The sequence below is a fragment of the Trachemys scripta genome, chromosome 8, assembly GCF_013100865.1.
Source record: "Trachemys scripta elegans isolate TJP31775 chromosome 8, CAS_Tse_1.0, whole genome shotgun sequence".
Taxonomy (NCBI): Eukaryota; Metazoa; Chordata; order Testudines; family Emydidae; genus Trachemys; species Trachemys scripta.
Window position 1 is genome coordinate 63,503,103 of NC_048305.1, and position 22,880 is coordinate 63,525,982.

At 39.3% G+C, this 22,880-nt stretch overlaps 1 protein-coding gene across 7 annotated transcripts in view; it reads left to right on the forward strand.

Moving 5' to 3' along the window:
* Positions 1–22,880, forward strand: part of LOC117882013 (beta-1,3-galactosyltransferase 2-like) — a 152,559-nt gene that overhangs the window by 86,693 nt on the left and 42,986 nt on the right. Inside the window, exon 1 of one of the 7 annotated variants that reach the window (XM_034779948.1) lies at positions 11,333–11,445. The exons of 5 other annotated variants lie outside the window; for them this stretch is intronic. The gene's annotated coding sequence lies outside the window, so the exon portion shown is untranslated. Of the gene's footprint in view, positions 1–11,332; positions 11,446–22,880 lie in introns of those variants that run through there. One more of the 7 variants, XM_034779945.1, reaches the window with a different exon arrangement.

The window sequence follows — 22,880 nt, forward strand, 5'->3', positions numbered from 1 at the left end:
AACTATGGGAACTGAGTGTAATTTTAGACAAGTGTTCCATTTAGTCCGGAATCCTGTCTAACAAGGATCAATACCAGAGATTTAAGAAACTCCACATGGCAGTTAGAGTAACTTGCACATATGAGAAATTCCTTCCTGCAACCAAGCATTTAGTGGATCGTTTGATCCCGAAGCACAAGGATTCAGATCGCTCATATATTTTTACTTGGTCGAACATAACTAATGTTCTTATCATACATATAAATAATTAATTCTGAATCTTACTAAGCTCTTTGCCACAATTATACTTTGTGGCAATTAGTTCCACAGGATAATTATTGCATTATTTCAACAATTCTCTTTTATTTGTTTTAATTTTCTACCTTTCATCTGAAATTATTCATTCAGTCATAAAAAAGTAGATGAAAATTGTCAAATATCAGCTATAGTTAAGATAGACACATATGGTGGATGAGAAAAGGGGAATGGAAAGCTGTGGAGACATTTCAGAATTGAGTAGTTAGGGGCCCACTCATTTGTGATGCCTTTTGAATAGCATCATATTCCTGAAACAATGACTTTAAAAGGGGTTGGGGCAGATGGGGCATTTGAGAATTAGGAGCAGAATCCACAGTCTCGCTACTAATTTTATTTATGGACTTGAGTTGAACATGGCCTGTGAAGCTGAAACACCATATTCTTGGAATTAATTTTATTTTATTTAATCACACCTTAAGTAGTGAACCGAGAACAGCTAGGAATGTGGCTTAACAAGGACGGCTTAAGCCTGGTATACACACACAGTTGCACTGGTTTAATTAAAGGTGTATCTTTACATTGACTTTATTTACACTAGTTCAGACACCTTTGCGGATGCTTATATTTGTTTAAACCTGTCTCTCTCTCCTTTTTTTTTTCTCATTTAACTTGTCAGTGAATTTACAGGTATATGCTAAACCAATATAACTGGTTTAAAACCCATATAGAAGTGTAAGTAATGTGCAGGGTTTTAAGTTAATGCAAATTAGTGCAACTTCTGTGTGTAGACAAGGTCTTGAAGTTGCACTGTTTCTCCTGTCACTTATCTATTCTTTTCTGAGAGATGCTCACCAATTTTCCCTCTGTCTTCTCCCTACTTTTGTGTTGTTTATATAATGTGCAAGGACATTTCTTGTGTGAATAATAATATTCATCAGTCAAGTTTCTCCTTGGTTTTGAAATACATGAACAAAAGCAACAACCATTCTCTTTTAAAGATGCTTTCCCTGTCACTGCATTTCCCATGGGCTCACTTAGTAGCTATAATTAGATTCGGTTAAGTGAAGGTTCAACATTAAGATGGTCTGATTTCAGCTAAGTGGAAAACAAGAATATTTTAAAAGGAGATGACTATATTGTGCTAAATGTCCTTACCATTTTAGTCTGTGAACATACACACATTTGTGTGGCATTGAAGAAAGTTTTTTCCTTTGAATGAAGCTAAATAAGAGGGAAAATGTATTTTGACAAAATCTATCATCTTTGTATTTAAGCACTGTCACTACGTAACTGACATGTACAACTAAGAGCAAGCTGATAAACTAGTTAAATGATCACAATGCAAAGCAGACCTTAAACACAATGAAAGATGGAAATGGGGACAAATAGGCAATCAGCCAGGTTAGGCTTGGAGACTGAAGATGTCTATAACAGAGTATAAAAGAACCATAGAAATACTTTACTGCACTGAGTAACTTTGGACCTAATTCTCGTTTTACAAGTAGTTACTTCACTTGCTGGAATGATATAGTGAGTAGTGCAAGAAAGCATGAATTCTGTTTCAGAAACCTTGAAATAGTTTATGTATCTGGTTTCATTTTGATGAGGAATGAAACTGAGACCTTTCCAATTTTTTGAGAGACAAAAAAAAAAAGACTGAGAGCATATCCCAGGTGGGAGCCCTAACCATTGATTTATTATATATTCTGGGCTCTTTGTCTCTCTCTCTCTCTCCTTCCCTGAAATTCCATTCTCAACAAATCCGCAATTTCAGTTGAAAGCCTGTTTTGTCAAAAACTTCCTGACCACCTCTAAGAGTGAGGTTGTGGTTGCTGTTACAATCGGTGGTGGACTAGCATCTACAGTCTTCTTCACCACCATCTTTACTGCCATATAGGGTATTGACTTCTCACCAAACTAAGGGGGGGGTGTGTGTGTGTGTGTGTGTCTCAGTGGAGAGAGGTTCTAAATGTTAAGAGTGGAAAGTTGCATCACTGAAATTATTTTCTCACTGTGAATCTTATCTGCATGCCTAGTGCTGTCACAGCCAGCCAAATTCTACCCCCAGAAGAAACTTCAGTGGAAATATGTGTGTACCTGGTACATAATTTGGCCTTTGGAGTCTTAAGAGCTTTTGTGAGAGATTGCATATGTGGGTGTGAGCAAACTTTTAGAGAAATTATTGTAGGGAATGGAAAAATTGACAAGCATTGGAAAAAAGGTCATCTTTGTGCAAAAGTTTTTTTTCTTCCTTTTTTTGTCTCCTGACTGGAAGAGCAATTAATGCCTTTTACCACTCTATTTTACTTTATTTCTGCGTTTGAAGGTAGACGCTGAAGCAGGTTACTGTGGATGAGAAGCTGACAACAAATTGGAGAAGGCAAAGAAGTTGCATGCAGAGGCATGTGTCCTCAAGTGAATACAAAATGGTAGGGTCACGGCCAACTTCCCCAGAATGTTCTCTTTTTACTGGTCCCTTCAAATAAAAAAGCAAAATCCCTTCTAATCCAAGCAGAATGTAGCACTAAATTCTGGTATTACTTCAGAGACAGATGTAGTTATCGTACAACCTATACAAGAGGCCAGGGTAGCAAAGATAGGGATGGGTGGTTTAATTTCTACAGAAGGTGTAAGCGTGTTGTATATTCTCTGGGAAACATAAGCCATGCCTTTCTCCCTTACTTGCTAGTTTGCAGCTTTTGTGGTTATCATGTAATACCACTCAATCACATCATAACTGACCTTTAATTCGGACTTTTCTTACAGAGTGCATGATTCTGATCTTTCTTATGCCAGTGTAAATTGAGAGTAACTAATGGTCAAATCAGTTGCATCAATGTGAAAACGGTGTATGGAGAGGTTAGATTTGGCCCATTAGGTACTGGATCAAACCACTTCTGTAAATCTCAATCCTAGAGCACCTTAGCATTGTCACACTTTTACCTGTGCACACTTTAAAATTGCACAGAAAGCAGTATGCACATGCTAAAATTGAGCATTTCAAATCAATGCTTACCATTCTATTTTCTCCAGTCTAACATCTCCGAGGTGTGTGTTTAATTCATCTCTACTCCTTCTTTATTCTTAGTTCTTATTCCCTTCTTTCTTTTATTTATTTTATTGATTTTTGTTTTGCCCCCCAAAATGAGGGGAGAACCAACAACAAGAGGGCAAAAAGAACAAAAAGTAAATGAAAGGAAAGTGGAAGGAGGAAGGAGTGTCCTTTTTGGTTAGGAATTAATCAAAGATTTCTAAAAAGTCAGACAAAATCTTTTTATATTTGTCTGAGGTCCAAAATGTTATCGGCTCTTTAGCTGCTAGGTCAGACAAATTACTGAGCCAAGTTTATTTCCCTGGATGTGGTCTTGTTCTAATGTTGTTAAACCTAATTTCCTAGTCTGCTATATAATCTTATTGACTGCTTTAATGTCAGTCTTCCTCCCCCCCACCTCCTTCTCTTCCAACCCATTAGACTAATAGGTTGTACTTTTCTGCTATTTAATTACTAAGTTTGCTGCCTAGCTGAATCCCCTCTGCCTACATTGTAATTGACTGACTAAATTTTATTCTAAACCTGTCCTTAGTATAAAATATTTTGGTTTAAAGAGATGGACATGTCCGTGTTCCAAGCCTTGTACACAAATACCACCATATGCATTATTTCTTCAATTACTCACGTTTGTCCATTTATTGATAGTGGAAAACTGAGTTTAGAGGAGGAAGGTGAAATAAATAAGTTTTCTTTCTTTCTTTGTGAACTGGAGATTGATTGTGGTAGCACTGCACTAGAATGTTCATTTCTGGGAGGAAATAACCAGTTTTCAATCCAGGAATAGTCAGAATTAGGAAGCGCTCTTCACAGCAGAACATGTCGTCATTAATAATACTGGAGTATAAGTACATATGAACACAGGCTTTTCTGATTGTGGTTATTAAATCCTTTGTAACCTGATCCAGGTATTGTTATAGTGTTTGTTAATAAATATTCCTTAAATATTTTAGATTAAAAATCTCAAACTATAGGTTGTTTGAAGCGTTGACTTTGTTCTGTTGTGTAATTAATCACCTAAGTCATATGGTATTGTTACTGCTTTCTGCCTGGATGATTAAATCTTTTAAAATAGAAAAAACATCCAGTGAATTTTCAGAAAAATAAACATTCAAGCTGAACTTCCTGGAGGTGTCAACATTGTGCATATTTTTGTGATTTCAGAGGAGTCATCTAAATCCTCACGATTAATGAGCGATATGACTGCATGAATGATAATGAAATGAACACTGGGTTAGATTGTCAGCAGATGTAGACATAACTGTTTTGACAGTTTACATTGGCTGAAATCACTCACTAAAATCCTAAGAAACTCTGTCAAGGGTGTGCTAAAGGCAGGAATACTGACTCTGCAGGGCAATCTCTCCCCATTTTGCAGAGACCTGGAATTGTGACCCTGAAGGGAAGGGCTAGGGCTTGTGGGTGGTTCTCTATGTATCACCACTCAAACATTCATATATACAGCCAATAGTATGTACTACTGTAATAGCACTGTAATCGTAGATCCTACTATTGTAGGATTGTATTGACCTTGATTTGCCTCCCGCTTCATGACATGGACCTTCTATCTCTTACTTGAGATCTCTGAGCATGGTACCAGAATGCATTCATGCTGTCTTGGACTCTCCAATATATGGAGACAAGGTGTGATAAGGGAATCCTGAAAGCAACTCAGAGGTACCATGCCTCCACACACACTTTACCAGGATTGTCCCAGTTTGGAGTGACAGTGTGGTGTCCTGACTGTTTCTGTCCATGGACTGTGTTGGGGGTGGGGTAAGAAGGTGGTAGCAGTATTCCTCCAAGCTCTGCCCACAAAATAAGCTCAAACTCTTGAGATGCCACTCACAGGATATCATGCAAATATTTGAAGTATGATGAGTACTGATTGTGGGGAGGGAAAGGGAAGGGGTAGCATTAATTGAGGGGAATTAGTCTGTGAGAGAAGAGGCAGCATTATTTCTTTTTTGGTGGAGGTGGCTGATATGGGAGAAGAGGGAAGAAGAATCTTTAATCCCCACCATGCAACTGATCCTGATTTTTCATTGGGGAAAATCTAGTCATGCTATTCCCAAAGCCCTGGCCTCCAGTGGATCTCTTAAAATCCATTGGTCTGCAATGTAGGTGTGGGGTGGGTTCACTCTCTCCAGCAGATCCTTGGAAAACTCCACCAGGGGACCATGGTGGAGTTTTATATCCTTGACCTGAGATTTTTCTGCGGAGAGGATGAAGTGGGCAAATATGGGCCTGATCCAAAGTTCATTGAATTCAGTGGAAAGATTCCAATTGCCTTCAGTGTATTTTGGATCAGGGTCTGCTTGCAGTGATTGGAATCCAGAGAGAGAGCTTGTTCTTTTCTTCCTTGTATATTAGAGTTTTTAATTTTAAAAATCATTTTCCTGTAATAAAGGGAAGGCAAACTTTTAAGTATTAATGATAAATGTTTACTATTAATTTTAATTTCTTTCCTTTATTTTCCAGGATTCTCCTATTTGTGATCCCATTACTGCTCTAAGCCAGGCAATATTTCCCCTCTTCCCCCCTTCTCTGATTTTCCCATTTTGCAGATATAATGTTCAAGATTTTCAAGAATGGGTGTCTGTAGTTGGACATCTAAATAAGTTTAACCTGATTTCCCAGAAGAACTGAGAGTATTCAGACTTTTTTAAAATATGGATTTAGGTGTCATAATTTTTAGGCATCTTTTTGACAGTCTTGAACAATATTTTTAATAACCAACAATAAAAGAAGTTGAAGTTGGCTTGATATATTTGTTGTGGTAAGACTACAGACACAGGCAATCGAACTGTTGGTACAACTGGGAAAATAGTGACAAAATGCTACAAACATATTCTTTCAAGTGGTAAATTGCATTCACTTTGGGTTAATGTCCCTTTTGTGTTCACTTCCGTGAATATTCTAGCAGTTGAGTATATGCAAATACGAATATTCATGGAAAGCATCTTTTGAATTTAATATCACAATATTTGCTCTGGAAATTTTAAGAGTTACACATTTATCCAAAGAACAAAGTAACCCTATGTGCAATTTCACCATCTCAAATTTTGTTTGTAAGCAATTGACTGAAGTATTCAATCTACACATCAAAATTTATTCACAGAAATTATTTTGCAAATATTTTCACTAATATATACATCTGAGAAGATCAGACTTTGCAGAAATGTTGTGAACAGAGAGAAGCAAAAATTATAAAATTATTCATTACAAATTATTTTCCCAATTCTAATAGAGTTCCCCCAAACAGGTACATACCTGCATTGCTTTTGGCATGTAGGAATCTTTAGCTAAGGCTTATAAGACTTTGCTTTGAAATAATCACTTGCAAATGTTGAACCAGATCTTGGGGGTATAATTAAATAGATGAGATGCCCTTGATTTGCTTTTCACATAAGCATACTCAGTGGTGTTGTATGTGATTTAATTTCATTGCATACTGCTGGCATTGTTCTTTTTACCTTTAATAATCAAGGTTAGCATTTAAATAAACTGGATGTCATTATGAAGTCTGCTAGAAACAAAGGGTTACAACAATAAAGCCTGTGTGGTCCTGCTAAATGAGAAATGAATTAATCAGTTCTGCACCTCCAGCTGTACAGCCCCCTTCATTATGTGGAAAGGAAGTTGGTGTATCCACCATCTGTCAGCACTTTTTCCTCTGTGTCCTATTCTTGCTCCTGCTGTTACACCTGTGAGCTGAATACTCATAACAGAGTCTTTTAGTGTGACATTATTATACCCTGCTGCTACAGCAGAAGCTTTTTGAAATCCAATTGACAATTTTAAATCATGCATTTTTTTTTTTATGGGCTACCATGAAGAATTCATGACATCCCACTGAAATAGTCCACCTTCTTTCAATTTTGTTTGCAGTTGTGGAAAATGTTATAATACAGATATCCACTATGGATAAATCATGGACCTGCAAAGGGCAACAAATTAAATTTAAGTAATAAGGAATAACTATGTTCTGGAGCATAAGTCCTCCAGGTAGAAAGCTGCACCAAACTCCTTCCATAAGCAAGGAATAAAACCCACAAGGTACAAAAAGACAAAAAGCAAATCAATGGGACAAATAGTGTAACTTGAAGGCTGAAGACAGATTCCTTTTTGTGACCTGACTCAATTAGTGTCAGGCTATCGGCTATTAGGCATGTCCTATTCTTGTTCAGAAATCATAGAAGCAGGGAAAATTCAGAATCTCTCCATCAAGGAGGAAAAAAATAAACCTGTAAAAGTAAAATGATTCATTTTTGAACATGGTCTTCTAAATACTTTGTACGGAGTTTAAAGAATATAATTACTTGGAAAGAGGCAAGTTCTAGAAATCTAGTGTAGGTTTCTTTGAGATTTTCAGTCAAAGCTGACCAGTATGGAAACTTAGAGAGAAAAATAAAGGGAATGAATAGAGGGAAGTGAAAGGATAGTAATCGAATGAAAGATTACTAAACCTCTACAGGTTTTTTAAGACAGAGGTGCAGGCCTGGAATTTAAAGGCAGATTAAATGAAGATGTCAGGCTAAATCTTCAGTTCCTTGTTTATCCAAATCTCCCATTGAACCTATCTCCAATGAAGGAATTCTGCATGTGTGGTGCTCTGGCCTGGCACACAGAGGTTGCAGCCTCACTCAAGTTTGGCCCATCCACCTTGATGGAGATGTGGGGGTGCATGGGCCAACCCTGAGTGGTTCTGCGACTCCTGTATGTGCCAGGTCACAAGGCCCAGAACAGGGACAGGAACCATCTCTGTGAGGTGAGAGAGGGACAGGCACCATCTCCAACCCTGCAGGTGCTGAGCAAGGTGCTGATTCAGTGTGTGAGGTGCTGGGGCCAGCAACTGCAGCAGGGATGGCTCCTCGGGGTTATAGGCAGTGGCACCAGGGATTTCCTCAGCTCGCATGGTATATGTGTGTACCATGGGAGAAATGTCTGTAATAAAGGCAGCATGGTTTATAAGTGACTTAAAAATTTGTTAAAATGTATTGGGTAGCACATGCCAACAAACAGACCTTCTTAAATCCTAGTCTAGATGAGACCTATGTGTATAGGGAAAGTTCCATCTTTTGTGAGTATTCGAGTAGGTACCTGTTTAAGGAAACCTGGACTTGGCAGATATTTGTACATGACTAGTTTCCTAAAGTCCAGGATAATGGGTTGATGTTGCATTGATGTTGTGCTTAAACTGACACCTGAATGTAATCTGCAAAAAAAAACTTTAAGATTACAGGATTAAGTTCCCCTGACTGCACTCTTACCAGGCTTCAATCCAAACCTGGATGCAGCATGCTTCTGAGCTCCCCGGGTCTTCAGTCTCTGGAACTGGCCTCTCAGGCACACTTCCCAGGTACAGACTTTGTCTGGTACTGCTTCCAGGGAATGGAACCCTGTAGTCCAACTGCCCCTAGGCTCGCAGGGTCAGTGCTAATGCCCAGGACATCCCAGTAGCTGAAGCATGCACACCCCAGAACTCTGCACTAGGGGGGTACTCTGCTTTATAGTTTTACCCCTTCGTAGATGGAACATACCTGAAGAAAGGACACAGACTTTGCAAAAGGAATTCTAAACCAATCATACTTTTATTCATAGACTGTACAAGAGATATACAGGTCTACAGAAAAACAACAAAACCTGCGTGCAACTCCCTGCCTCATTCTCCTCTCCAAGGGTCAATTGGGATTTGCTCGGTGTCTGCTCAGGGTATCCAGAATCTTCTCTCCTCCTATTCAGTCTTGACTTTCTTGTTCCTATTGAGAGAGAATGATTCAGTGCAGACCTTGTCCTTTTGTAATTTCCATTTGTAATTTCCATATCTTCCCCCATCAGCCTCAAACTCCTGTCATGTATCTGTTTCTTGTTTATAGGCTCACCTGTGAGATCGAGCGTCCTTGGGTGGTAGCCAATAAAGCTGAATGAAATTGTCCAACCAAAACTTTTTTCTGTGAAAAATGCAGATTTGGGTCAACCAAAAGATTTCACAAACTCAAATCCACTTCACCAAACTTTTTTTTATCAAAATATTTTTTCAACATTTTTGAAGTAAAATATTTTGATTTCATTTTGAAATTACTTTTGTTTTGATTTTTTTTTCCTTTTGATTTTTTAAAAAAGTGAAAGCTCAAAAGTAAATGGAATGTTTTTGTAACTTTTCACCAAAAATGTTGAGGGAAATTTTCTTGTGGGTTTATCAAAAATTATTTATTTACAATGCCAGCAAACTGAAAAATCGGTTATTTGCACATCTCTAGTGGCCAGCTCTTTGTCTAAGGGTGATTCCACATAAATGTAATGTTATCCAGGTTCAACAACATTCCCTTGTTTGCCCTCTGCTATGTGCAAGAGTTACTCATGACACCCCTTTTATGGAAACTATAGGGCCATGGTGAAGCTCCAGAAGAGCTTTAAAATCCAAATGGCTTTCCACAAAACAAAATGGAGGTTGCCAATTGATATACATAAATGCAGACATATATGAATCCATCACACATAACCAATATTTTGAAAGTTTGGAGCCTAAAACTGCACTTAAGTTGTTTTGATAAAAGGACTGATTTTTAAAGTTGCTGAGTATCTATGGCCTTCAATAGAAGCTGTGAGTGGTCAGCACCTTTTGAAAATCAGGCTTGGTTTATTTAGGGACCAAAGTATAAATTTAGGTGATTTTCTGTAGGCACCCCAGTTTTTGTGCGTGTGAACTTGTTGCCGTCACAGGGGCCTGAGGACAGCAACAGTGGGGTTCGGTGCCCGGAGTGCTTCACGCCAATAAACATACCGGGGTGGAGAAACAATCAAAGTTTATTTGAGATCTCAAAGTGGTGCAAGGAGACAGGCAAGTCTCAAATCGAGCACACCAGCAAAAACAGTTTCTCTCTTCTTTATACATTTTACAACTAAGCCCCCCCACTCTCCCCCTCTCTACCACCTCCCCTCTATTCCCCCTCCCCTCTCTACCGAAGGCATGTTTATACATTTAAGCAACTAAATCATTCTAGGGCTATAAATCTAGCTTGTTAGTAACTTCTCCCTAAACTATTATTTGGTCCTGTTTGCCCTTAGTTTATTACCCCTTCCCCAGCTAGAAGCATGCAAACCTCATCATTATTGTTTGGTACCTGAAATGAACAAGGTCGTAATTGCTAACTGGCTATTTACACATTCCAATTCCTGTCCTTGGTTGTTAAGGTCGATCAGAGTTAAACATGGAAAGACGGAGTTTAAACATGGAAGAACTCTGGCTTAGGCAGGCATAGTAACCCCAACAAACTCTCCTCCCTGTCTCTGTTTTTAGCTCAATGGGTGTTTACACAAAGGGACCTGAACAGAGGTATATCCAGCAGCCATATAACTTGATAGTGATATGGAAATAAATTTAAACTTGCACACAATAGTGAAAAATCATAAGCAAATAAAACATGCCTGTAAGAAGAAGGATGTTTATAAATTAGGGTTAGATGAGAGCCATGAGAATGATTTAAAGATTAGAAAAAATGATTTATGGTGCTAGGCTCCAGGAGCTCCATCTATTTCGCTTAATAGAGAGAAGGTTAAGGGGTGACTTGATTAGATTATAGGTATCTACATGGGGAACAAATATTTAATAATCAATCTAGTGGAGAAAGGAATTTCTGGAGTGGCTGGAATTTGAAGCCAGACAAATAAGACACAATTTTTTAATGGTGAGGATAATTAACCATTGGAACAATTTACCAAGGGTTGTGATGGATTCACCATCACTGACAATTTTTAAATCAAGATTGGATGGTTCATTTTCCAGATCTTCTAAAAGATCTCCTCTAGGAATTATGTTGGAAGTTCTATGATAGGTGTACTAAAGGAGGTCAGACTAGATGACAACAATGGTCCCTTCTAGCTTTGGAATCTATACATTTATGAAAACTCTGTGAGCTTCTTCCAGGCAGAGGATATACTCCGCAAGTTTGCACTTAATGTTTCCTTTGAATTCTTCCTTCCCGAGTGCCACTGATTGTGAAAGCGAAACCAATGCTCTTTTAAAGTTAACTTGCACAGTGACGGGGTTTGGGAAATAGCCATTTCCATTAGAGTGTGGGCACCTTGAATACCCACTCCTGACAGCCTTTCCCACTTGCAGCATGAAACTTGATCTTCTCAGAGCTCCGATGGAAGTAAGAGTGTGAGTGTGTGTTAGTGAAATGATGTCATGGAGATGTCAGTTACATATGCACCAATACTACTTTTTATGTACAAGTCTTGCAGCAATAGCACTTCCTCTTTCTACTCCTCTCTTTATAGAGCCACCTCTTTTTCTCTTTCCTTCTGCCAGCAGAGGTGGTTGGAACAATGTGATTTTTTTTATTTTATTTTATTTATTTTTTTGTAATCAGGTACAGGATTACTTAATGCCATGGTTTAAAGGTTTCTATGTTCTGCTGAATCTCTGATCTTAGACGGCCACTGTACCTAATGTTATGCATTTCATGGAAAGGGCAATTTTACTTAATATTAAAAGTTCCATTTATACTAATTAACTATCATGTAAAATACTGATTGTGCTAATAAAACAAAATTGGGGCAAGAGAAAAGATGTGTGCAATGATGAGAATAATTGCCACTGATTGCTATTTAAAAAAAAAAATCTGAGTTTGTTGCTTACCAATACAGAAATACCTGGTGTTGCTACAACTTCTCTACTTCACAGTCCATTTACAGCAGCTGGCATTTGCCATAGGAACAAACACTTTCTCGTACTGCCAGTGATTGATGGGAAGTCTGCTACACTGCATTTTGTAAGGGGAAATCTGAAATATCCATGTTAGTAGGTTCTGCGCATTTGTGGCATAATTAAGTACATATAAAAAGAAAAGTCCTAGAGATTCTTTCTTTAATGTTCAGACTTGGCCTAATTGTATAACAGTGCTCTCTGGGACAGTTCCACATGGAATGCAATTTAACAGAGATAATGCAATAGCAAGCTCAGAATGTCAGAGTGTTCTCCTTAACTACAAAAAAAAGTCTGAATAGCCACAGTGACTCGCTCTGTTCTCACTTGCCTTTTTATATCCCATCTTTCTAGGAACCAATAAAACTCTAGGGGTGATGGGAACACTAAGTTTTAAATTGAAAATATAATGAGTGTATGAATGAATAAAAGGGATTGGGTAATTTTGGTTCCTTGGTTTTGGGCATTTTTCTTTTTCTGTGATTTAAGTAGCTGGAGAAAAGCTTTGTATTAAAACTTAAAGCTGTTCCCTGACTTCCAAATATAATACCTTATTTTCTGAAGACAAGATTATGAAGTGCATAGTCAATTTTCATTCAGGCCTTTCTGAGGAAACAACTTCCATTCAATTCAGTAGGAGTCTGAGTAAACTCTGAGTAATGGCCTCAGAAACTGACCCAGCAAATAACGTGCTTTGTATATATTCCTCATAACTCTGGGCAATTCAGTTCAGATAAAATAACTCTTAACCATCACCAAAAACATGAACTATACTTTATTTTTTGTAATACCCCCACCTATACATGCCACTATCACTAGCCAGAGCAGCTAAGTCAGTGTTGGAGGATGGGGTTAGTTACTTGCTTCTCCTCCAGAGCAAGGGAGAACTTGCTACTCAGAAGTATTTCACAAGGCCTACTGGAGTGCTGCAGCATACTCATCACCACTCATTCTGGCCTGTGCCTAACCGTATGTTCTTTCCTTGAAAGAACAAAGTATCCTTGAAGGAGCATGCAGAGTTTGTCTGTTCTGTGCTGTGCCCTGAGAACAAAATGAGGGAATGAAGACAGTTGCAACGTAAAGAAAACATTTCCTATTTTTTTAACCAGCCACAGAGCTGAACTTCATGCAGGGAGGGTGCTCAGCAATTCAAAGATACAGTGCACAGGAAACAGACCTAATGACTGTTTCAAAGGTACATAACTAGTTTGATTCAAATCACCCACGCTTGCATAACAAGAGTGCAGCAAATACTGCAGAAACTTCTATGACTACTCTGCTGATTTTTTTTTTTAATGTATCCACTTTTTTATATATATAAACAAAATGGAGTAATCTACCAATGAGGATTAAAAAGACCCTAACTGAGAGGGTAATTAAAGGGATACTACGAAGGGAAAATCCACATTTTACTAAAGCCCTTTACTGAAAACTTTTATAAAATCCGAGAAGATGGGGCAAGAGAAACCACCTGCAAGAAGTATACTGCAGAGTTGGTTTCGTTCTTTCTGCTGTCCTATTACAGACAGACCAGAAAACCTTATCTCAAGGAAAGATTTGCTTATTATCAGTTTTTTTCTGTCTGCAGTGGCTAAAGAACTCCTCATTAGATCACAAGAGTGGGCTTGGGAGTGCTTGTAGATTTGCTTAGTACCACATAATTGCAGGAATGCAGAGTGGCTGCTTCCCACTGACATGAATGGGACAATTGCAAAGCAGTTTCTTTGGGTTAGTTGGCTTTTACTGTCTTTAACTGTCATGGATGGTAGATTTTGGAGGGCTCTTGACTTCCCCTACTCAGGAAATGAGGTGGCAAACTATATTTTTTACGAATTAAAATAAAAGAGCCAAAACCTCCCACATGTAAACTACATGTGATAACCAGCATAGAAAATTAGAAGGGGCTGACTGACTGAAACCAAATAGGGGTTAAACCAAGAGAATATAAAGCTGGCTTCCAGCACCTACCCATATCAATTCAAGCTAAATCTTCATTTAGGTAGATGCTTGGGCCAAATTGAGCTCTTTAATAAAAAAAAAAAAAGTGGCTCTTTGGAAGGGACAGCAATAATCTAACAATGTTATATGAACTCTCATTAGCCAAACTTACTACTATTATAGAGTTTAATTTAAAAAAAAATCCCTCGTTTTAATATATAATTATTTGATTTATTTTTATCTGTCTCCTCTTCAGTCAATGAAATGGGTCCATTACCCAGGGTATTTATGTTATAACTGTAGTGTGACAGCAGATGTTCATGCAAGTGAGTAACTAGCATGAATGCTCCTAGAAAGCAATTTCAAGTTTTCTTGCTTGAATGCCTGTGGCAAGCAAATTCTAAACTTACTTTTCACAAACATTTGAACCCAAAACCTAATTATAAGCTCATCCAGTCAAGGAAAGGGAAGAATATTAAGTGTCTTATGTGGCCAATGAAAAGCAAGCAATGCAGCTTGAATTTTGGATTCTGAAGAACAGCAATTTATCTAATTTCAGACAATAAATTTGAGAAAATCAGTGTCTTCATAGACATTGCCCAAAAATCAGAAAAGGTAAGATTTATTCAGTAAATTATTATGGATTATTCAACCTGTTCTACTCGGAACTTTATGGAAATTATTTGAACTTCTTGCTTCTGCCAACAGGTTAGGAATCTCATGAGAGTGCTTCTTTAGTGAACTGGATTTGCCATGCGTTCCTGTGCAGTGATTGTGAGGCAGAATCCTTCCCATGTTCTCACATCCAGGGTGCTCCAGTGGAGTCATTCAGTGATCATGACTACAGCCTAAGAATTAAAGCAGCGTTTGCAGCCCTTTTGTTGCTCCTTGGGAGGCAATTTTGGTAGCGGATTCACATAGTTATAAATGCACTGGCCATGTCCCATAACACTCCTGCATTATGGTATCAAGAAAGCTGCTCTGGAACTTTATAATTCCCCTGAATATCTCGTCTGTAGCTGGAACTCCATGAAAGTTCTGTTGCCTTTAAATCCCTCCACAGCCTGCTGTGGGATTTGCCCTGAAAGTGAAAGAAGCTACATATCACGATCCACTCTGTCCACACCTATAGGATAATGAATCCTGGGTCCACCCAGAGTTCAAGTGAAGTTGTTTTACAGATCATCATGATCCTACTGTCCTTTATTCAGCAAGAGTTGCCTTTGATATACGATGTGAATAAAAGACTTTTTCCATTAAGTTGCAATGATTCTAACTTTCATGCATCATTTGACAGAGAAAACGAGAATTTGCAGACATAATAGCTAATGTAAAGTATATGAGTCTGCAAGGCAGTTAGATGGGTAGGAAACTAAGTTTACATGTTAATGTTACGGAGGTGTACGCAGATGATACAGGTGCACAAAAGTGTCCTTTGATGTGAATTTGTATTAAGAGTTAAATGCATAAATCTCTGGATTGCCTTATCTGAGGCAGGCTGTCTTTCTGTGTTCTGTGGTAGAACATGGGCTATAAATGTCAAATGAATATTTGCGTGCAGATGGTAGAGTTTAAATTTGGAAGAAGCAAAGTAGAAAGCTTGTAAGCAAAGTCAGTAGAAAATCTCTCTTAACAAGAGAGAGTCTACTATAGCGAAGCTCTTTGGAGAAAAGACTGTGTGTCTACAGTCCCAAGCTCTGATCCCAATTTGGTGCTTTTAGGCACTACCTTAATATACAAGTAATGTTTTGTTCAGTGACGGATTTAGAGTTAGTGGGGTCCTGTGTGCAGCTTCATTTTTGGGACTCAGCCAAGAAAAAGAGCATTCTCTCTTACTCCCCCATGCCCTGCTTTCCATTCTTTTTTTCTCATCCTCCTCCTATATTATAAGTAATAGGAAGTAAATGAAAATAAAGTGAAGTACCTTGATTGTTTTTGTAGTCTAACTTTTTTTCCACAGACCACTTGAAAATTGCTAAGGGTCTTAGCGGACCACTTAATGATCTTTCCAAATATTGTTTGTATCGTTAGCTAACTATTGTAAAGTGCTTTGGATAAGAGCACTTTATATTAAAAAAAGTAAAAAAAAAACAGTAGGGTGCAGGGTCTGTCCAGGAGTTAGGATGTGGGAGAAGGCTCAGGGTTGGGGTGTGGGGTCTGGGAGGGAGTTAGGGTGCAGGAGCGGGTTGGGGTGGGGGGTTTGACCAGGAGTTAGGATGCAGAAGAGGGCTCAGGGTTGGGCAGGAGGTTGGGGTGTGGAGCACTTACCTGGGGCAGCTTCTGTTTGGTGTGAGGGGTGCAGGTGGGGATGCGGGGAGGGGGGGTGAAGGAGCTCCTGTTTGATGCTCAGGGCGGGGGTCAGGGCAGGGGATGTGGGAGGCTGGGTGTGTGTGGGGGTGCAGGAGTCAAGGAGGTCAGGGGGCTGTGGGTGTTTGAAGAGGGTGCAGGAGTCAGGGCTGGGGTGGTGGGGGGGTGCAGGAATCAGGGCGGAGGGTTGGGGGTGTGGAGGGGTGGGCCAGGTGTGTGTGGCCCACTCCAGCCCCCTGCTCTGAGCGGCTCAGTCGCGACCGCTGGGTTACCTTACCTGGCTGGCTGGTGGATGCGTCCCTGCCCTGCCGCTGCTCCTGTTTGCTGCCAAAGGGAGCTGTGGGTGGCAGCACCAGAACATGAGAGCTGAGACCCCCCCAGGCCTGCCACTCCCTTTCCCTTGCTTTTTTCCAGGGGCCGCCAGCAGCAGTGCATGCCAGGGACTGCACCTGCGCTGTCCAGTGTCCAGAGGAGCAGGGTTGCAGGACAGGCATGGACAGACGGATGCCCCACTAGGGGAGCGCTCATGCCTCCCCTACAGCGTGCCCCCAGCCTCTTGCCTGCCTGACTCTTTGACTGGGAGCCAGATTCTCGGGCTGGGAGAGCGCACCGCATGCCGCGCCTCCAGCACGGCTCTTAAACGGCTCCCTCCCTGCTCTCCCCCACAGTTTCTGCCCCCACAGCAGTCCCCCCTGGCAATGCTGGGCTGCCCGGCCCTCGGGCCCCCTGTAGTTGGGGGGCCATGCCAGGGCACTGTGTGTTTCATTGTAAATCTGCCTCTGGTTTTGTCAGTGTCATTTCAAGCACTCAGCCAAGCTTACCTCCTTTCCCTGCTGCTGGATTCAATCCTCACAAGATGTTTGTTAATCATACATTCCTAATTAGAAAGAAAAAGTTTGGTGAATGTCAAGAAATATATAGGAATTGAAACTTAATTGATGTTTCAGTGCTTGAGAAAAGATTGGAAATAGTCTAAACAATTTGTTTCACAGCCAGCTGTGAAAGTGACCTATAGTGACAAAATATATTACAACCCATTAAAAAATACCCAAGCTTTTTGGACATATCACGAGCAGTGAGGTAATAGATATTTCATTTCTGCTGCACTTTAATGCATCTGTAACCTGATGACACTCTCAAACAATAATCTGAATAGCCTATCAAAGGAACCATTTATTATTATTTACATTAGGGACATAAATAACTTAGTGTTACTGTTTATGTAGTGAAATAAAGTGACTATGGCAACTTGTGTAATGAAGCAAAGTATTTGCAATACTTGGAATCCAAACTTCTAACAATTCTGTGTATAATCACTTTGCTACTTGAAAGCCCACTTCTTGTCTCCCATACTTCAGGAAATTAGTCTGGAGAAATATGGGTTCCAAACCTCCAATCCTTGGCTCAGTGACTTTAGTGGGAGTTTAGCCTAACCAGATTGTAGGAACAGGTCCTAGATATTTATACCTCACATAGAACAGCAGAGTGTAGAATTAAGAAAGATGCTAGAGGACATCTTCCTTAACCTTCCTAATTTCAATTGATCACTACTGATTAGTGTGAATAAAAAACATGTGTATGAATATGTTCTTTCTTGACCTGTTTTGCAGGAGTGACAAATGCTTTTGTCCATATCTTACTAAGGCCAACTTCCCCATTCATCAAAAGAAAGCCTTTAAGGTATTGTTTCAAATTGATCTTGATCTCTTCCGCTCCCCCCTGCCCCCCCCCCGTTCATATTATGAAATAGTAGTCTTCAGAGAGAAATGGCAGTTAAGCCTCAAAATGTCTATCATTTGTGCTCATGAGACAACAAAAATCCCTAGGTACTCACTACGTTCTAGTGCTAGAGCTTTTTTGTATGAGTTCCTCTCTTTAGAAGTTCTGATAAAATAAGCCTAGAAAATGCTGGAGAATTTCCTCCCTGAAAACATTTTGTTTATGATAAAAACCCAACAATAAAGTGCTATTTTAAAATCTATGGTATAAGATAAGGTCTATACACAGTATTACTGAATCTTGATTTTCAAAACCTCTGACTATGTCCTTTTACTACTACCAAATAAATACTACTTCTGTCTTTTGAGAGTAAAACTGGCATGACAGTTGAATGCTATTTTATTTAAATGTGATTAATTCAGTTGAAGTAATATACCGAAGTGCAACACCTGAATTTTAAAGCCAAGAAAGCAACATCTGAATTCTAAAACCAGATAAAAGTGATATCAGTCATTGATGTACAGTAGCAGATGGAAGGTAATAATATGGTACCAGGGGAACTGAGTGAAAAATTACAGGCATGCCTAAGTGCTTTTATATACCCAACTTAAACAGGTGATTCTCCATTTAATAAGTGAAATATAGCTTTTTCAGCTACAACATCACTCGTCATAGCTAAAATCAGTAAGAGAAACAGTGTGTGTAATTGGAGAAGAATGAAAATGATCCAAATGAAAAATATTTTATTGCCTACTTTGTTTACTAATTTTATATAATGATACTAGTTATTGCTTCCCTAGTTCAACTACAGACCTCAGCTGCATTGCAATAAGTAATAAATTACCAAACTGTCTCCTGTTAGCCAAATAATTCCGTAATAGCAATCATAAGATATTTCTCAAAAAAAGTTATTAAAATGTATCTCAGTATGAGGGGAAATAGTTTTATTATCTTGACAAAGAAGTATTTGTTTCTTTGTAATGTTGTCTAATGGATGCGTGTACCAGAAAAGTTGTCTTTATAATATTGTCTTCCAGACTAAACACGTTGGTTTTTTTGGATATGACATTGCTACCGGTTTTTTTATTGTACAGGTTCTTTCTGTTGTGTCTGGCAGTAAACTGCACCTATTTTTCTCTTTGTGATTCTTTGTGACTATTTGATATTTGGTCAACTTCATACCATACAACCACCATGTATAGTGGATTGCCTAGGACAGTTTGAGAGTATTGGGAATATCACATGAAAATGTCAATACTCTGAGTTCTAGATGGAGTTAAAAGGGTTTCCACAACAATGTCATTGTTAGAGCTGAGCAAACTATGGATTGAATCCCTTTCTTCTGAGTAGTGACTGAATTTGTATAGATTTGTTCACCTAAGTCATACAACATTGTTTCTGCACTACAATTAGAAGATTCCAAAATGCAGAAAGTGTGAACAAGATGGCTGTGTGAACACCTCCAGTGCAAACACCGAGGAATGCCCTGGAAATGTTGAATAATGTGTATTGCATTCAGTTAGGATTGTATTATTCTAGATTCACATTAGCATAACTGAGATTAGAGTTTAGGCTGTACAGGTAGTGACACCTATAGTTAATGTTGCCCAGCACTTCCCAGTGTAGAATGTTATAAATTAGACAAACTTAAGCCACAGGAGCTCAATTTTTCCATGTCTGGAGTTAGTCTCAGGTTGTTTTTTCTTTTTAAAGCGTCAGCTAAAACAATTCAGCTATTTCTTAGAAATGAGGTTAGGCAAAAATTCATGATTTTGTCCATGTTAAAAAAAAAAAAAAATCTTACAGCCATTTAGTTGAGAACCTCTGGTGCCTCAATGCTTTGGAACATAGTCTTGATTTTTTTATTTATTTTTGGTAGAGTGGGTTTCCCTGGTGGAAGGGATATGCCTCTTACCATTCCTATTTATGCTCACCCAAATTTGGTCAATTTAAGAGCCTCTGAATACTCTATTTGCACATACTCATTAGAAACTTGCTAGAATTTTGGCCGGTAAATCTTCTAAACATTGCATCTGTACTAATGCTCCAGCCCAGGGCTGTATGGTCTAAGTAGAACTTCCTTGCAATTGCTCCTGGCAGTGCTACGTGGGCAAACTTTACTTCTGCACTTTTCTAACTTTTGAATGCTTGGCTTTACAGCCTTAATGTTTTCTTAAGAGTGTTTTTGTATGTAATTTAAATTACACTACAATAATTTGTTTATCAATTTTCACAGCAGTTCTGACTGTTTTTTGTTCAAGTAGGGGAAGAGCAAAACCACAAAAGATTGAGAGTTTTGGCTTCAATTAGAAACTACTCATCAAAACTTGTGGATACTTAGCCAAAACATATGTCAATACTTTCTGGGGCTTCCTTGCTACATGTTCCTCCTGACACTGGAGGGGTTACCTAGGGAGGTGGTGGAATCTCCTTTCTTAGAGGTTTTTAAGGTCAGGCTTGACAAAGCCCTGGCTGGGATGATTTAGTTGGGATTAGGTCCTGCTTTGAGCAGGGGGTTGGACTAGATGACCTCCTGAGATCCCTTCCAACCCTGATATTCTATAATTCTATGACACCAGTAGACTGAAGGTTTCCTTTTAAGTCTCTTGGTGGAGGAAAGACCAGTGGCTTTTTATTCTCTTCTAAGCACGTTCAGGGCATGGCTGGACATTTCATTTTCCCATCTAGCTTTTCAGAATCCACTAGTCAGGCCTACACTCCATATTAGATTCTCTCTCCCAATGTCTTATGACTACAGGCAGCTTGATAAACCACCCCCTTCTGCAAAGGGACCCTAAATAGTCCTCCTACCAATCTTACAGCTGTAGCATGCTTTTACATTAACACACATGCAATCTTGGATGTTCTAATATAAAATGTAACATGTGACAATCTTCCTTCTCCAGCTAACCAGTTGAAAACCAGCAGGGGAAGTGGACACTTCTAATTATCAATGCAGAGATTTATTGTGGACATCTCAGTACTTTAGAAACAGTTTAGTACTTTTCCAGTTTGGGTTTTGGGAAGCAGCATATTTTACCCGAAGTGGGACTCCTATTCCTAAAAGTAGGTGGCAGAAACCAAGAAAAGCTGCTTCTTTTTTTTTTTTTTTCTTTCAAAATGAGTCTGACACAACTGTGTTGGGAATAGAGCTTGAACTTGTTAGAAAGCTCGATTCTATTGTGAACAGCCTGTTGCAACTGTCTGGCCATGATCCTGTAAACACACATCTGCTTGTCCTTAAGTGTAAGAGTCATTTCATCAAAGTTAATGAGACAACTCGCTTACTTAGAGCAGGGCCACCCAGAGGATTCAGGGGGCCTGGGGCAAAGCAATTTCGGGGGCCCCTTCCATAAAAAAAAAGTTGCAATACTATAAAATACTATATTCTCATGGGGGCCCCTGCGGGACCTGAGGCAAATTGCCCCACTTGCCCCCCCCTCCCCCCGGGGGCAGCCCTGACTTAGAGTTAAGCAATTGTGTAACTATTTGTATGATCAGGGCCTAAAAGTGAAGTGTATTTCACTATATTTTTATAATGACATATATGTCTTTTTTGGCACCCTGAAGGTATGTCCCAATGATTAAAAAACCAATATATAGTAACCAGGGAAAATCAAAACTAAATGAACCCCAATATGCCTCTCTATTTCCCTTTTACAGGTACAGGTTCCTGGCCTTGTTATCAGGGTCTATCACCTGAGGAAGCATTTCCTGTGCCCCACCCTCCATCAGAAGTGTGGTATAGGAAAGAAGAGGAGAGACAAAAGCTATGTTGAAACAGGTAAGTATTGTATTAAGGGTGATTTACATGAAAGGCATAAGGGAAAAACCATAAGTAAACATATAAACTCAGTAAACAGTGGACTGCAACAAAAGAGCTTGAAGCTCAGACCCAATATACCCCTCCCATGGCAACAAGAACAAAACAAATCCCCAGTATATCCTACTGCTAATCAGATGTCATCTATGGTCAGGTCAGATGGTAGTGAGTAGTGGGTCCAGGACCTCCTACCCTCGGGCCAAACGCTGGCCTTTGGGAAGAAACTCTGGATGGTGGTAAGCTGCTTGATGGTGACAAGCCACCAGAACCGAAGCTGCTGACTGGTGGACCAAAGGACCCTGGATGGCAGATAAGTTGATGGTGACACAGAATCCTTCACAGCTCTTGATCCGAAGACCCACACAAACCTGACCGCACATTGCTGCCTCCTGAACGGACAGCACCGTGGTGACGTGGCAACAGTATCTAACATTATATGGGTTTGTGTCCAAACCCTGTATATTTAAGGGCTCTAAAAGCTTTGTATTGCACATTAATATGGGTAATCTAGGTGTATTAGTCCTGCTTAATGACTAGAAAACTTTTACAGTTGTTTGAAACAGCTTTATAAAGTGAATCTGAAACTTGAACATCTAAAATCCAGCAACTGTCTCTGTAGGAAGTAGTACCTCAAAATGCACCAATTGAATCACTTCAATTCAATTAGCATGCTTTCTGTTAGCTATTGTTTGTTATACCAAAGCCATAAATATTTAATTAAAACAACAAGGAGTCTGGTGGCACCTTAAAGACTAACAGATTTATTTGGGCATGAGCTTTCGTGGGTAAGAACCTCACTTCTTCAGATGCATAGAGTGAAAGTTACAGATGCAGGCATTATATACTGACACATGGAGAGCAGGGAGTTATTTCACAAGTGGAGAACAAATGTTGACAGGGCCAATTCAATCAGGGTGGATGTAGTCCACTCCCAATAATAGATGAGGAGGTGTCAATTCCAGGAGAGGAAAAGCTGCTTCTGTAGTGAGCCAGCCACTCCCAGTCCCTATTCAAGCCCAGATTAATGGTGTTGAATTTGCAAATGAATTTTAGTTCTGCTGTTTCTCTTTGAAGTCTGTTTCTGAAGTTTTTTT